Raw genomic sequence first — 14,629 nt, forward strand, 5'->3', positions numbered from 1 at the left:
CATGTAATTTTATAGCTTTCCTTTACGTTAGTTTTATATTGATATTTTATATTTTAAGCACAATAGGGCAGATGTACTACTGTGTCTGGGTTTAGAAAGTGTAGAAAAATTGTGCCAAATTTTATGCAATTTGGATGTTTGCACAACACTAGACACTTTTTTTAAAATTGTTCCAAAAGGCGGGAGTGACTTTGGGAAAAGGGGGCATAGCTTGTCAGAAAGAGGCATGGCTTAAATGTGACAATGTGTGCCAAAAATACACCAAAAAACTGGCACAAGATTCTGGCGCAGAAAGGGCCAAATTAAAAGTGGTATAAGGAAGAGATTAATGTCTAACAGGTCATGCAAGGTGCACCAAAATTATTAAACATCATGCACCACTGTGATAAATTTGGTGCATTTTGTGACTGCGTTGTCAAAGTTTACGCTGTCTGACTATTAGACAGCATTACTAAATGTGGGCCAACTTTCTTCTCAAATTAATAAGTCAGCTCACTTGTTGATGGTAACTGTAGGGGGACATTGTGTTATAAGAAATAAGTAGAATAATGCTTAGGCTTTGCTACCCCAAGCTGGTGATTCTGCCACATTTTAAGCGGTCTTTAGTTCCATTTTCCCCTCATGGTAATCTGGTTATCAGAATTAAAGATATTTATATTTTCCAATTTAAATGGAGACTCTTATATACGCTCTAATAAATTAAAGCCGCAGATTGTCTAATCCTAACAATATATTTTCACTTGGGCACTATAATTGACATGTCAAGAATTTTATTTACATAGTATAATTTTTGAATAGTCTATTCAGGTAAAATAATGCCAAGTTTTAATTAAAAAAAAAAAGTGTAAATGTGAATCCTTCATTAAGTTCCTTTGGGTAATGTTGATCCAATTTGTAAATCCATTTTGCTTCTCTTCCTTGTGGTCCCAACATGAATTGGAATCCCTAGAACTGAATGTCCCTCAAATGATTCTCATAAACAAACCTCACGTGCTTAGCGAGTGGTGTATCTCTTCTTGTTTTAATATTGCTAACGTGTTGTAACGTTCTTCATCTAAATTGTTGTATCATCTTTCCAACGTATAAGAATAATCAGGTAGGCTGTGCGATATAGATGACTCCCTAAAGACCCTTTTACATGGGCCAATTATCGTGCAATTGTTCATAGAACGCTCGTTGCCAATATTTGCCCTGTGTATCGTTTTAAAAAACTAAAATATTATCTTTGTCGGCAGCACATCTTCCTGTCTAAACAGGGAGACGCGCTGCCGACTTAATAATAATATATGGGGATCGATCAGAGTAATGAGCGCTCGACCCCCATACATAGCTCCTTGTGACTGGTGCAAACGAGCGCCCATCAAAGAGCTGTCTCGTTGATCGGCGCTCGTTGCATCAGCCAAAATTTGCCAGTGTAAGAAGACCTTTAGCCTTAAGGCCCTATTACACTGGCTGGTGCAACGAGCGCCGATCAACGAGACAGCTCGTTTACACAGGGAGATGTGCTGCTGACAACTATTATATTTCAGTTTTTAAAACGATACGATCAGCAGATCAACGAGCGTTTGCTCGTTCATCTGCTGATCGCTGCCGTGTGTCACGTTGGATACGTGGACCCACTGGACCTTACCGCCTTAATGGTTAGGCAGCTGGCCAACAGGACATAGGTCAAAGTTTGTAGTTTGCATAGGTGTACCTGAGGTAGCTTCGGACAGTAGCAAGGCAGGCTTGGATGGGACTTTGGCAGCAGGTGGACACCAGGCGTGGTGTAACAGGACAGGCATGGTATACGGCACAGCACGACTCCAACGCGATATGGCACTTGACCAGGATAGAATAGGATACAGGTAGCAGGAACGGGAAACACTGGGAACTGGAAGACACTAGGAGACCATTTGCAGAGACAAACTAGGGTAACGACAACAAAGCTCAGGTAATACAGGAAGGTGTAGAACCCTTCTTATAGTCCAGGGTGCTCTGGGAGCAATCAGCCCAATCTCACACCTGTGTCCGCTCTGGCTCCTCAAGTCTGGACTGAGCTCGTGAGCGCACCCTGGTAATTACTGTGGAACAGGACGGCCGCATGTGCAGAAATCTCTGGAGAGAAGGGTCGTCGACCGGATGGAAGGAGTTCGAGGTCAGCGAACACGGACGTTACACCGTGTTTACACAGGGCAATTATCGGCAACGAGCATTCAATGAACTCTTGTCTGCCTGATAATTGCCTAGAGTAAAAGAGGCTTTACAGTTGATAAATTCTCAAATGTTGTATACTCTCTTATCGACTGGGCTACTAAAAGTCTTCCTTTGAAGTATCAGATTTTTGTTCACAAGCTTTACTGCCGCATCTCTAAAAAACCTTTGTTCTACTAGGGAGCCACGTTTTTTCACGGCCTATTTATTTATGGACCTGAAGATGACTGTGTACAAGGGATTCCTTCAGTTTTTTCCCTCTTGTGTACTTTATCATTGGTTTTCCTGGTAGAAGTTCTCATAGATCTTCATCATTTCGTAAGACTTCCCATTGTTTGGAAATGCTTTTCACAACGCCGACATGAATTCACAGTGAGTGTTAACAGCACGATCGGGTGTCTCAGAGTAGCGCTGACACCCGGATCGCGCTGTTAACACCGGCGTCTGGTCTTGGAGACATGATCGGGACACGATTGGTTCAGGTCCCGATCATGTGATCGCAGGGAAATAATGTTGTAGCAACAAACTGGAAATTTTGCCGTTGGTTGTCATGGCAAAACCGGAGGCCATACAGCGGCCTCCGGGTCTGCAATGCAAAACTGGAGGTCATACAACGGCCTCCGTCTGCCATGCACGGCAGCCTACTGATAGGCTTCCTGTCAGTGTGACTCTCAGCGTCACACTGAAGTTTATAATACGTTACACTACCTAGGTAGTGTAATGTACTATAGCAGCTATCAGTGCAGCAGGTCTTCAAGTAAAACAAGTAAAAAGTTAAAAAAAAAGGTAATAAAAATGTTTTATAAAGGAGTAAAAAGAAGTTATAAGTTACAAAAACATAAAATGCTTTTTTTCCTATAATAAGTCCTTTATTATAAGAAAACCATGAAAACGTTAAAAAAGTACACATATTTGGTATTACCGCGTTCGTAACGACCCAAACTATAAAAGTATAATATTATTTTTCCTGCATGGTGAACTCCACAATAAAAATAAGTAAAAAACAATTCCAGAATCAGTATTTTTTGGTCACCACCCCTCCAAAAATATAGAAAAAAAAGTGATCAAAAAGTCGCAAGTACCCCAAAATAGTACCAATAAAAACTACAACCTGTTCTGCAAAAAACAAGCCCTTACACAGCTTTTTTGACTGAAAAATAAAATAGTTATGGCTCAAAAAATAAATAATTTTATAGAAAAATTATTTTATTGCGTAAACGCTACAAGACATAATAAAACAATATACATATGATATCGCCATAATCCTACCGACCCACAGAATAAAGTAAAATGTCAAGTATAGCACACGGTGAACACTGTAAAAAAAAAAAAAAGGGCGGAGGCCCATGCGCGTGGAACTGATGGTGGACGTGTTTCACTATAGCTCCATACCTCAATGGGAGAATACAGCTTTTATTAGCTATTTTTAGCCACTCGCCACGATTGTCTTCCACCGGAATCCCTCCTGCTTCCTCTTAGGAATATTCTGATGGCAAAAGGGAACGCCAAGATGTCCGGGATCGTGACCAGATGGACGGCTGCAGAGGCTGTGACTCCATTGCTGATGACCCACGCAGAGCAGGCTAATATGGTGCTGGACCCGCCTCACTATCCTCAGCTGCAGGCACCCTCACCGGAACTGATACTCTACATGGATGGAGGTACCCCTTGTTTTCAAAGCCCCAGCCCTGCCTCAGACATGTTTGGGGATTATTGTGCTTCCTCTGCAGAACCTCAGACGCGGGGGTTTTCCATTAGCCAGGCTGGGCAGGAGGGGTCTCTGCCATTATCCTCCCCGCAGCTGCAAGCTGACACGGGGGCATATTCAGACGACAAAATGCTTATTGCATGCTTTTCACAACTCTTACAACAAGAGTTGGAAAAAAACATGTTTTAATATTCACATCTGACCTTAAAGCTGATTTTCATGCCCTTGGATCTAGAATGAAGGCAATCGAGGCCAAAATTGACCATACCGTGACGACTGTGAATCAGCACTCTGATTGCATTGATGATATCTATTAGCAGCTTGAAGAAGCCCATTGTAAACTTGAAGACATGGAAAATAGATCCAGGAGTGAGAATTTCCGTATACGAAGTCTGTCAGAGAATGTTCTGGACTTAGAAACTGCAGTACATGATCTCGTCAAACAGCTTCTTCCTGATTTACCTGACCAATATTTCGACAATGATAGGGTGCACAGGGCACTCACTGCCCCCCGCACGGCTGGTCTGCCCAGAGATGTGCTGGTAAAGCCTCATTATTATTCGGTGAAGGAAAAGGTCATGAAAGCTTCTAGGTCTGCGGACCAGTTACGAATGCGTAGCTGTGACATCCAGATCCTCGCATGATACAGAGGCGTCGTTCCTTGAAACCTCTCCTCCATTTCCTGATTCGCCACAAAATAAGATATCAATGGGCCTTCCCTTTTCGTCTAACATTTGCCTATCGCAAACGGTCACACCGAGAGGGAGAGGCCATTTTGGAATGCTTGGGCCTTATTTCACAGGAAGGGCCGTACCCGCTGAGGATATTGCTACAGCCTTCTTCCTCCTTTTCTACACAGCGTCTTCCACCGCTTTGGAACTCCAGACCTTCGGCCCGACCCGCGGCTCTTGCTACCTGTGATGGATGGTTCCTGATGTTATTTGGATGTTCTCCTCATGGGCGCCTGTGAGTGGAACTTTCTGCGCATTTTAGTTCCCTCTGATGCTTGCTATAACCGTTTTTTTCTATTTTTTACTCTGTTGTTACCTTTCTCAATGTGGCTGAGTTAGTGTGAGCTGGTCCTTCCGTTGTGTGATGTTATGTTATGTGTGATGTTATGCCCTCCTGGATCTTGAGAGACCCCACTGATATTGTATGGATCTTGTGGTGGTGCTCTCCCAACCTCCCTTATGGCCCTGTTTGGGTGCTGTTCTACACCTTGCTATATGTACCGACATTACATAGGTTTATTGTTCTCTCTTTTTTTTTCTTGCTCCTCAACCCTTCTTTCCTGTCCCCTTCTTATGATGGTCGAGTGTCTCAGGAACTGTGCTTATTGTGAACATTTAGATTATGGCTGACCTTTCGGCCTCTTTTAACATTGTCACTCACAATGTTCAAGGCCTTAATTCGCTGATGAAGCGGCGCAAAGCTTTTCAAACATATAAGTCTTTACATCGCGATGTTGTTTTTTTTTACAAGAACTGCATTTCGCCACTTGATCTTGTCCTAAATTCATGCATAATCATTATCCTTTGTATTATCTAGCGGTTGCGGTGGAGAAGAAGAAAGGAGTGGGCATCTTTTTCAAACGTAATCTTTCCTTCATACATCAAACCACGTTAGCAAATCCTGAGGGCAGGTATTTGCTTGTTAATGGCACACTACAAGACACGCAGGTTACGTTTATTTCCTATTAAGCACCAAAGGAAGGACAAATAACTTTTTTTACTGACATGTTTAGACATTTATTGCCTCATCTCCTAGGTAAAGTGTTTTTAGGTGGGGATTCTAATATAGCTTTGGATCACCTCCTCGATAAAACGGGCAAGGGCCCCCCCCCCCCCACATAAACAGGGATTGCAATTATTTTGTAGATGCCTGAAGATCTGCCAATCTTTCCACCAGGGATTACACCTTTTATTCTCATGCCCATTCATCTTACTCTCGTATAGACCATCTATTCCTTCCGTCTCAGCTCTTGAATAGTTTACTTTGGGCCAAAATACACCCCATTTCGTGGTCAGATCATGATTTGGTGTTGTTTACATTGGATTGCTTCTGGCTTAAACCTAGGGCTAGGTCATGGTGGTTGAACGAATCCCTTTTGACTAATCCCCAAATATTCAAAGATCTCACTACGGCACTGTAGCAGTATTTCCAATTTAATTGTGCGTCCGACACTTCCCGGCCATTAACTGGGAGGCCCACAAAGCTACCCTTAGAGGGAAACTTATTCAGATTGCCTAACGTCTAAAAAGAACTAGAGACCAAACTATTAAAGACAAGGAGGTGGCTTATTTAACTTTAGTGAGACAACAAAATGCGGATAATCGCCTTGACTTGCGGTCCAAAATAGATGACGCCCGGACAGAACTTAACTTATGCCTTACGACCATTGCAGTAAAAAGGAAAAAAGGTCGGAGAAATCCAAGGGCGCAGCCGTATAAGGATGAGATACTTTAATTGTACATGTAACTGGCTGTATGGAATATTCTTGAGCCATTTTGAGTAATGACCACTGTTAAAGTTTAAATAGCTATTAGTGTCTACTTTCTTGAAAAAATTGCGTGTTATAAACTTATCACCTGAGGAGGTAATTGTCAAGTCAAGATAATCAATTTATTTTTCTTGAATATTGAAGGTAAAATTTATGCCCCATAGATTTTCATTTAGTGAATTGCAAAAATTGATTGCACTTACTAAATTATCATTCCATATAAAGATCAGATCGTCTATGTATCTTTTGTATAGAAGAATATAATTCATAGCCCATGGATGATTCCATATGAATAGATCCTCAAAAGCGCCCATAAAAATATTGGCGTAGCTAGGTGCTACCCTGGTGCCCATCGCTGTGCCTTTCACTTGGTGATAAATATTATTATCAAAAGAAAAGATGTTATTTTTTAAGATAAATTCCATACTCTCAAGATAAAATTTAATTTGTAATGGCTGGAGATCATTGTCTTTTTCAAACATATTTTTAAGGTTTCTCAAACCTAGAGAGTGCTCAATATTACTATATAATGCACTCACATCCAAAGTAATCAATAGTGGATTACTTTTAGGCGAAATTAGGCGAAGTTCATTGATAAGCTGTGTCGAATCTTTCAAAAAACTGGGCAAGGTTACAACATATTTTTGCATAATTAAATCTAGATAGTGAGACAAATGACAAGTGGGTGACTGGATGCCAGAGATAATAGGTCTCCCAGGGGGATTTTTGGGGTCCTTATGAATTTTATCTGAAAACGCTTGGTCTATCAATAGTCTAAGGTTTTTGTTGATGTTATCGATAGGATTGTAGTCAAGACAGATATAATAATTCGTGTCTGACAAAATATTTGTAGCTTCATTGAAATAATCCAAGGTATTCTGGATTACTGTGCCACCACCCTTATCTGCAGATCTTATTACAATTGATGTATTTTCTTTAAGGTTTTTAAGAGCTCGTTTTTCACTAAAAGATAAATTGTTTTTATGTGGGAGATATTGTGATTCTAGATCTTCCAAGTCTCTACCCACCAAATGATAAAAATTGTTGATAAAATTGCCCTGATGAGCTACAGGATAAAACTTAGAAGGTGCTTTTAAAACAGTATGTTTAAAAATCGGGGGTGATTCATTCTGTTGGGGGTTATTTGGATCAATTTGCTCTTTACCAACCAGTGACTTATGGGATGTTAGTTGAAAATGTCTCTTTAGTGTTAGTTTCCTAATAAAGCGATGTAGATCAATAAATAAATTTAACCCATTTATTCCAGAAGTAGGGCAAAAAGAAAGACCTTTTTCAAGGAGTGAGATATCAGATTCGTTTAAAATATGATCAGAAAGGTTAAAAATAGATATAAGAGGTAAATGTGGAAGAGGGGGGACTTTTACTCCCTTTTTCTTTTTGCCTCCCCGGGTTCCTCTATAATGTTTTTTCTTTTTTTCGGGCGAAAAAAATCGCTTATAGCTAGCTGTTGGGAGTTTGAGAAGGGTAGTGTCTCTAAAAAAGAAGATGATGAGGAAGGAGAGGGAGAGGAGGGAGACAGGGTGTTAACTGAAGGTCTAGGAACTCTTTCTCCTAAAGGTGTAGTACATATCGCCGGGGTTAGAAAAGGGACCGACATGGTAGAACCTTTTTTAGTGTTATCAATAATAGTCGTAGCTTTAGAGGAAATAGAAGGGTCCGAAGAGAATATTTCCCTATTATCATATTCGATGTTAATTACAGTATTGGACAGTATATCCTCGGAGGTGTCATGTGTTGTTAATATAGACAGATCCATATCTCCATCTGGTATAGAAACTTGGACTTGCTCATTAGATTTTTAAAAATCATGAATAGGAGTAGAAAACGTGTCTTTATTAATAGTATCTTTTTTATTATTAATATTTTGTATGTTGCTATGAAACCTTGTGGCAGGCACATTGCTTAATTGTTTCGTTTTTTTGTTAGATCTGGTGTATTTACTATTCAAGAACAGTCTATTTGATTTATTATAGGCTGTTCTTAATTCCTCATTTTTATTTATATTTGTGCTTGATGTTAACCCCTTGAGTACCCAGCTCATTTTGGCCTTGAGGACCAGACCCATTTTTTCAAATCTGACATGTATCACTTTATGTGGTAATAACTCCGGAATGCTTTTACCTATCCAATTGATTCTGAGATTGTTTTCTCGTGACATATTGTACTTTAGTTTAGTGCAAAAATTTGGTCGATAAATTCATTGCTTATTTGTGAAAAACACCAACATTTAGCGAAAATATGAAGAAATTATGATTTTTTCAATTTTAAATGCATCTGCTTGTAAAACAGATGGTAATACCACACAAAATAGTTACCAATTAACATCTCCCATATGTCTACTTTATGTTTGCATCGTTTTTTGAACATCCTTTTATTTTTCTATGACCTCACAAGGCTTAGAACTTTAGCAGCTATTTCTCATATTTTTAAGAAAATTTCAAAAAGCGATTTTTTCATGGACCAGTTCAGTTCTGAAGTGGTTTTGAGGGCCCTATATATTAGAAACCCCCATAAAACACCCCATTTTGAAAACTGCACCCCTCAAAGTATCCAAAACAGCATTCAGAAAGTGTTTCAACCCTTTAGGCGTTTTACAGGAATTGAAGGAAAGTAGAGCTGAAATTTACAAATTTCATTTTTTATTACAAAATTCATATGTAATACATTTTCTTCTGTACCACAGAAGGTTTTACCTGAGAAACGCAACTCAATATTTATTGCCCAGATTCTGCAGTTTTTAGAAATATCCCACACGTGGCCCTAGTGCGCTAATGGACTGAAACACAGGCCTCAGAAGCAAAGGAGCACCTCTTGGATTTTGGGGCCTCCTTTTTTCAGAATATATTTTAGGCACCATGTCAGGTTTGAAGAGGTCTTGTGGTGCCAAAACAGTGGAAACCCCCAAAAGTGACCCCCATTTTTTAAACTACACCTCTCAGGGAATTTATCTAGGGGTATAGTTAGCATTTTGACCCCACAGGTATTTTGCTATATTTTCTGGAGTTAGTCTGTGAAAATGAAAATCTACTTTTTTTCTGGAAAAACGTAAAAATTTCTAATTTTTGCAAGAAATAAAGGAGAGAAAGCACCCCAACATTTGTAAAGCAATTTCTCGCGATTACGGAAATACCCAATATGTGGTAATAAACTGCTGTTTGGACACACAGCAGGGCTCAGAAGGGAAGGACCCCCATTTGGATTTTGGAGCTCTGATTTTACTGGAATGGTTTTCAGTGCCGTGTCACGTTTGCAACGCCCTGGAGGGACCTAAACAGTGGAATCCCCCTAAAAGTGACCCCATTTTGGAAACTATACCCCTTAAGGAATTTTTCTAGTGGTATAGTTATCATTTTGACCCCACAGGTTTTTTGCTGAATTTATTGGAATTAGTCTGTGAAGATGAAAAGAGACTTTTTTTTGGAAAAAACACCGAATTTTCTAATTTTTATAAGGAATAAAGGAGAAAAAGCACCTCAAAATTTGTAAAGCAATTTCTCCTGATTACGGAAATACCCCATATGTGGTAATAAACTGCTGTTTGGACCCATGGCAGGGCTCAGAAGGGACGGAGCACCATTTGGATTTTGCAGTTCAGATTTTGCTGAATTGGTTTCTGGGGGCCATGTCGCATTTGCAGAGTCCCTGAAGTACCAGTACAGTAGAAATTCCCCAGATGTGATCCCAATTTGGAGACTATACCCCTGAAAGAATTAAATTAGAGGTGTAGTGAGCATTTTGAGCCCTCAGGTGTTTTATAGATTTTATTAGAATTGGTCCGTGAAAATGAAAAAAATTTTTTTTTCCAATAACCTGTAGCTTTAGCTCAGAATTTTTCATTTCCACAAGGAATACAGGAGAAAAGACACCCCAAAATGTGTTACACAATTTCTCCTGATTACGGAAATACCCCATATGTGGTTGTAAACGGCTATTTGGACATACGGCAAGGGTCTAAACGGAAAAAGTGCAATTTCGTTTTTGGAGTGGAGATTTTACAAAATTTGTTTTTGACGCCATGTTGCATTGCGCTGAGGTACCAGTACAGTGAAAACTCCCGAGAAGTGACCCCATTTAGGAAACTACACCCCTCAAGGAATTCATCTAGAAGTGTAGTGAGCATTTTGACCCCCAAAGGTTTTTCAGAAATTAGTGCACAGTGGATGTTGCAGATATAAAATTGACATTTTCCACATATATGCTATTTCAGTGCCCAATGCGTTGGGCCCAGCTTGTACCACCGGAGACATACGCCCCATAAATTGTTAAGCGGTTCTCCAGAGTACGGTAATACCCCATATGTGGTCATAAACCACTGTTTGGGCACATTGTCAGGCCCAGAAGAACCGCCATTTGGCTTTTGGAGCGCAGATTTTGCTTGGTAGTAGTTTTGTTTAGTGTTTTACTGGTGTTTCAGTTTATAATGTGGGGGCATATGTAATCTGTGCGGAGTACATAAATTTTTTGCGTGACACACTGTCGTTTTTATTGGTACCATGTTTGGCTACGCGCGACTTTTTGATCACTTTTTATTCCATTTTTTTGGAAACAACGTGACCAAAAAAGGAAATTCTGCCATTGTTTTTTATGGTATTTTTTTTACGGTGTTCACCGTGCGGGATAAATAATATGATATTTTTTTAGGTCAGGCCGATACGAACGTGGCAATACCTATTATGTCTAGTTTTTGTCTTTTTTTTTCATTTTTTTTCTAATTATAAAGGGCTTGGTCAGGGAAACAAGGCGATTATTGTTTTTATTACGTAAAACTTGTATTTATTTATTTATCTAAAACTTTTTTTTTACTTTTTTTTCACTTTTTATTTTACACATACTAGGGGACTGGAAGATCTGATCTTCTGATCCCCTGTACAATACACTGCACTACTTCTGTATGTACTGATGTAGTGCAGTGTATTGTAACTGTCACTTTACAACTGACAGTTGAGCCTATTATGTCCTGCCTTGGGCAGGACCTAATAGGCTCCCGTACCTGGCAACCAGGAAGCCGTTGCTAGGCTTCCTGGTTGCCATTGCAACCATCAGAACGCCGCGATTTTTCGCGGGGGGGGGGGGGCAATGGGGAGCAGAGGGAACCCCCTCCCTCTGTATCAATCACTTAAATGCCGCTGTCGCTATTGACAGTGGCATTTAAGGGGTTAAACTACAGCGATCGGAGAGGACAGTGATCGCTGTAGTTGCAGTGGGATGTCGGCTGTATATTACAGCCGACATCCGATGAAGATGGAGCGAGCACAGCTCCTGTGCCCGCTTCATCCTCAGGGCGTTACTATACGCCCATTTTCGGGAAGGGGTTAATAAAAATAGTGTTTGTTTTTTTTTACACCGCTTTCTCTGATCTCCTCACGTATCTCACAGAAGTGAGGAGATCAGAGAAAGTGACAGGAGCTTTCTCCTGCAGAAAACGTCACAGACGGCTGTGATTGGTCAGTCTTCAGAGACTGACCAATCACAGCAATCGCCGGCATTGGGGACTGCTAATTGGTCCCCAGGCCGGTAGCAGAGACGGTTAGCTGTCAATGACAGCTGCCGCCGCTGTTCTGTCACTATGTGATTTCACATAGTGACAGTTTATTCCTGCGCCGTAATAGTACGTCGAAGGTACGCTGGAATAAGCGGCCAGCGACATACTATTACGTCGAAGGTACGCAAGGGGTTAAAGTAGGTATTATTCGTTGCTGAATACTTTTCAAGGTATCTGCAACACCATATTGATGTAATTTTCCTTACTATCTATTTGTCAGAAAAAAATCCAAGAGGGGTCTACGTATGCCCTTTATATCTACCTTCAAAGACGACCCGACTTTTACTTTGGACTGGGAGTCTTTTATGGAGGAATGTACAAAGGGGATGATGAATAGATTATTGATTAAGAGACAAGAATTATGTGAGACACTAACACTCAAAATAGAAAATATAATAGAATCACTTAAGTTATATTCCCTACATCATGATTTTCATACTATAAATCACAAGATTACTAATCGCATATTTAGATTAGAACAGGATCTTATTGAAAGAAAGGCAATCAAATTGGCAAGGGATAGATTGGACTATCTTTCCAATCAGATTAGAACCTGGAGTAAACCTGTATTACAACTTCAAAATAAAAATGCAGATACCTTGAAAAGTATTCAGCAACGAATAATACCTACTTTAACATCAAGCACAAATATAAATAAAAATGAGGAATTAAGAACAGCCTATAATAAATCAAATAGACTGTTCTTGAATAGTAAATACACCAGATCTAACAAAAAAACGAAACAATTAAGCAATGGGCCTGCCACAAGGTTTCATAGCAACATACAAAATATTAATAATAAAAAAGATACTATTAATAAAGACACGTTTTCTACTCCTATTCATGATTTAAAAAAATCTAATGAGCAAGTCCAAGTTTCTATACCAGATGGAGATATGGATCTGTCTATATTAACAACACATGACACCTCCGAGGATATACTGTCCAATACTGTAATTAACATCGAATATGATAATAGGGAAATATTTTCTTCGGACCCTTCTATTTCCTCTAAAGCTACGACTATTATTGATAACATTAAAAAAGGTTCTACCATGTCGGTCCCTTTTCTAAGCCCGGCGATATGTACTACACCTTTAGGAGAAAGAGTTCCTAGACCTTCAGTTAACACCCTGTCTCCCTCCTCTCCCTCTCCTTTCTCATCATCTTCCTTTTTAGAGACACTACCCTTCTCAAACTCCCAACCGCTAGCTATAAGCGATTTTTTTCGCCCGAAAAAAAGAAAAAACATTATAGAGGAACCCAGGGAGGCAAAAAGAAAAAGGGAGTAAAAGTCCCCCCTCTTCCACATTTACCTCTTATATCTATTTTTAACCTTTCTGATCATATTTTAAACGAATCTGATATCTCACTCCTTGAAAAAGGTCTTTCTTTTTGCCCTACTTCTGGAATAAATGGGTTCAATTTATTTATTGATCTACATCGCTTTATTAGGAAACTAACACTAAAGAGACATTTTCAACTAACATCCCATAAGTCATAAAGAGCAAATTGATCCAAATAACCCCCAACAGAATGAATCACCCCCGATTTTTAAACATACTGTTTTAAAAGCACCTTCTAAGTTTTATCCTGTAGCTCATCAGGGCAATTTTATCAACAATTTTTATCATTTGGTGGGTAGAGACTTGGAAGATCTAGAATCACAATATCTCCCACATAAAAACAATTTATCTTTTAGTGAAAAACGAGCTCTTAAAAACCTTAAAGAAAATACATCAATTGTAATAAGATCTGCAGATAAGGGTGGTGGCACAGTAATCCAGAATACCTTGGATTATTTCAATGAAGCTACAAATATTTTGTCAGACACGAATTATTATATCTGTCTTGACTACAATCCTATCGATAACATCAACAAAAACCTTAGACTATTGATAGACCAAGCGTTTTCAGATAAAATTCTTAATAAAAATGAAAGAAATTACCTTACTCCAAAAAACACTATTCTACCATTCTATTATCATTTACCGAAAATACATAAGGACCCCAAAAATCCCCCTGGGAGACCTATTATCTCTGGCATCCAGTCACCCACTTGTCATTTGTCTCACTATCTAGATTTAATTATGCAAAAATATGTTGTAACCTTGCCCAGTTTTTTGAAAGATTCGACACAGCTTATCAATGAACTTCGCCTAATTTCGACTAATAGTAATCCACTATTGATTACTTTGGATGTGAGTGCATTATATAGTAATATTCAGCACTCTCTAGGTTTGAGAAACCTCAAAAATATGTTTGAAAAAGACAATGATCTCCAGCCATTACAAATTAAATTTTATCTTGAGAGTATGGAATTTATCTTAAAAAATAACATCTTTTCTTTTGATAATAATATTTATCACCAAGTGAAAGGCACAGCGATGGGCACCAGGGTAGCACCTAGCTACGCCAATATTTTTATGGGCGCTTTTGAGGATCAATTCATATGGAATCATCCTTGGGCTATGAATCATATTCTTCTATACAAAAGATACATAGACGATCTGATCTTTATATGGAATGGTAATTTAGTAAGTGCAATCAATTTTTGCAATTCACTAAATGAAAATCTATGGGGCATAAATTTTACCTTCAATATTCAAGAAAAATAAATTGATTATCTTGACTTGACAATTACCTCCTCAGGTGATAAGTTTAT

The sequence above is a fragment of the Rhinoderma darwinii genome, chromosome 1 (assembly GCF_050947455.1).
Source record: "Rhinoderma darwinii isolate aRhiDar2 chromosome 1, aRhiDar2.hap1, whole genome shotgun sequence".
Classification (NCBI taxonomy): domain Eukaryota; kingdom Metazoa; phylum Chordata; class Amphibia; order Anura; family Rhinodermatidae; genus Rhinoderma; species Rhinoderma darwinii.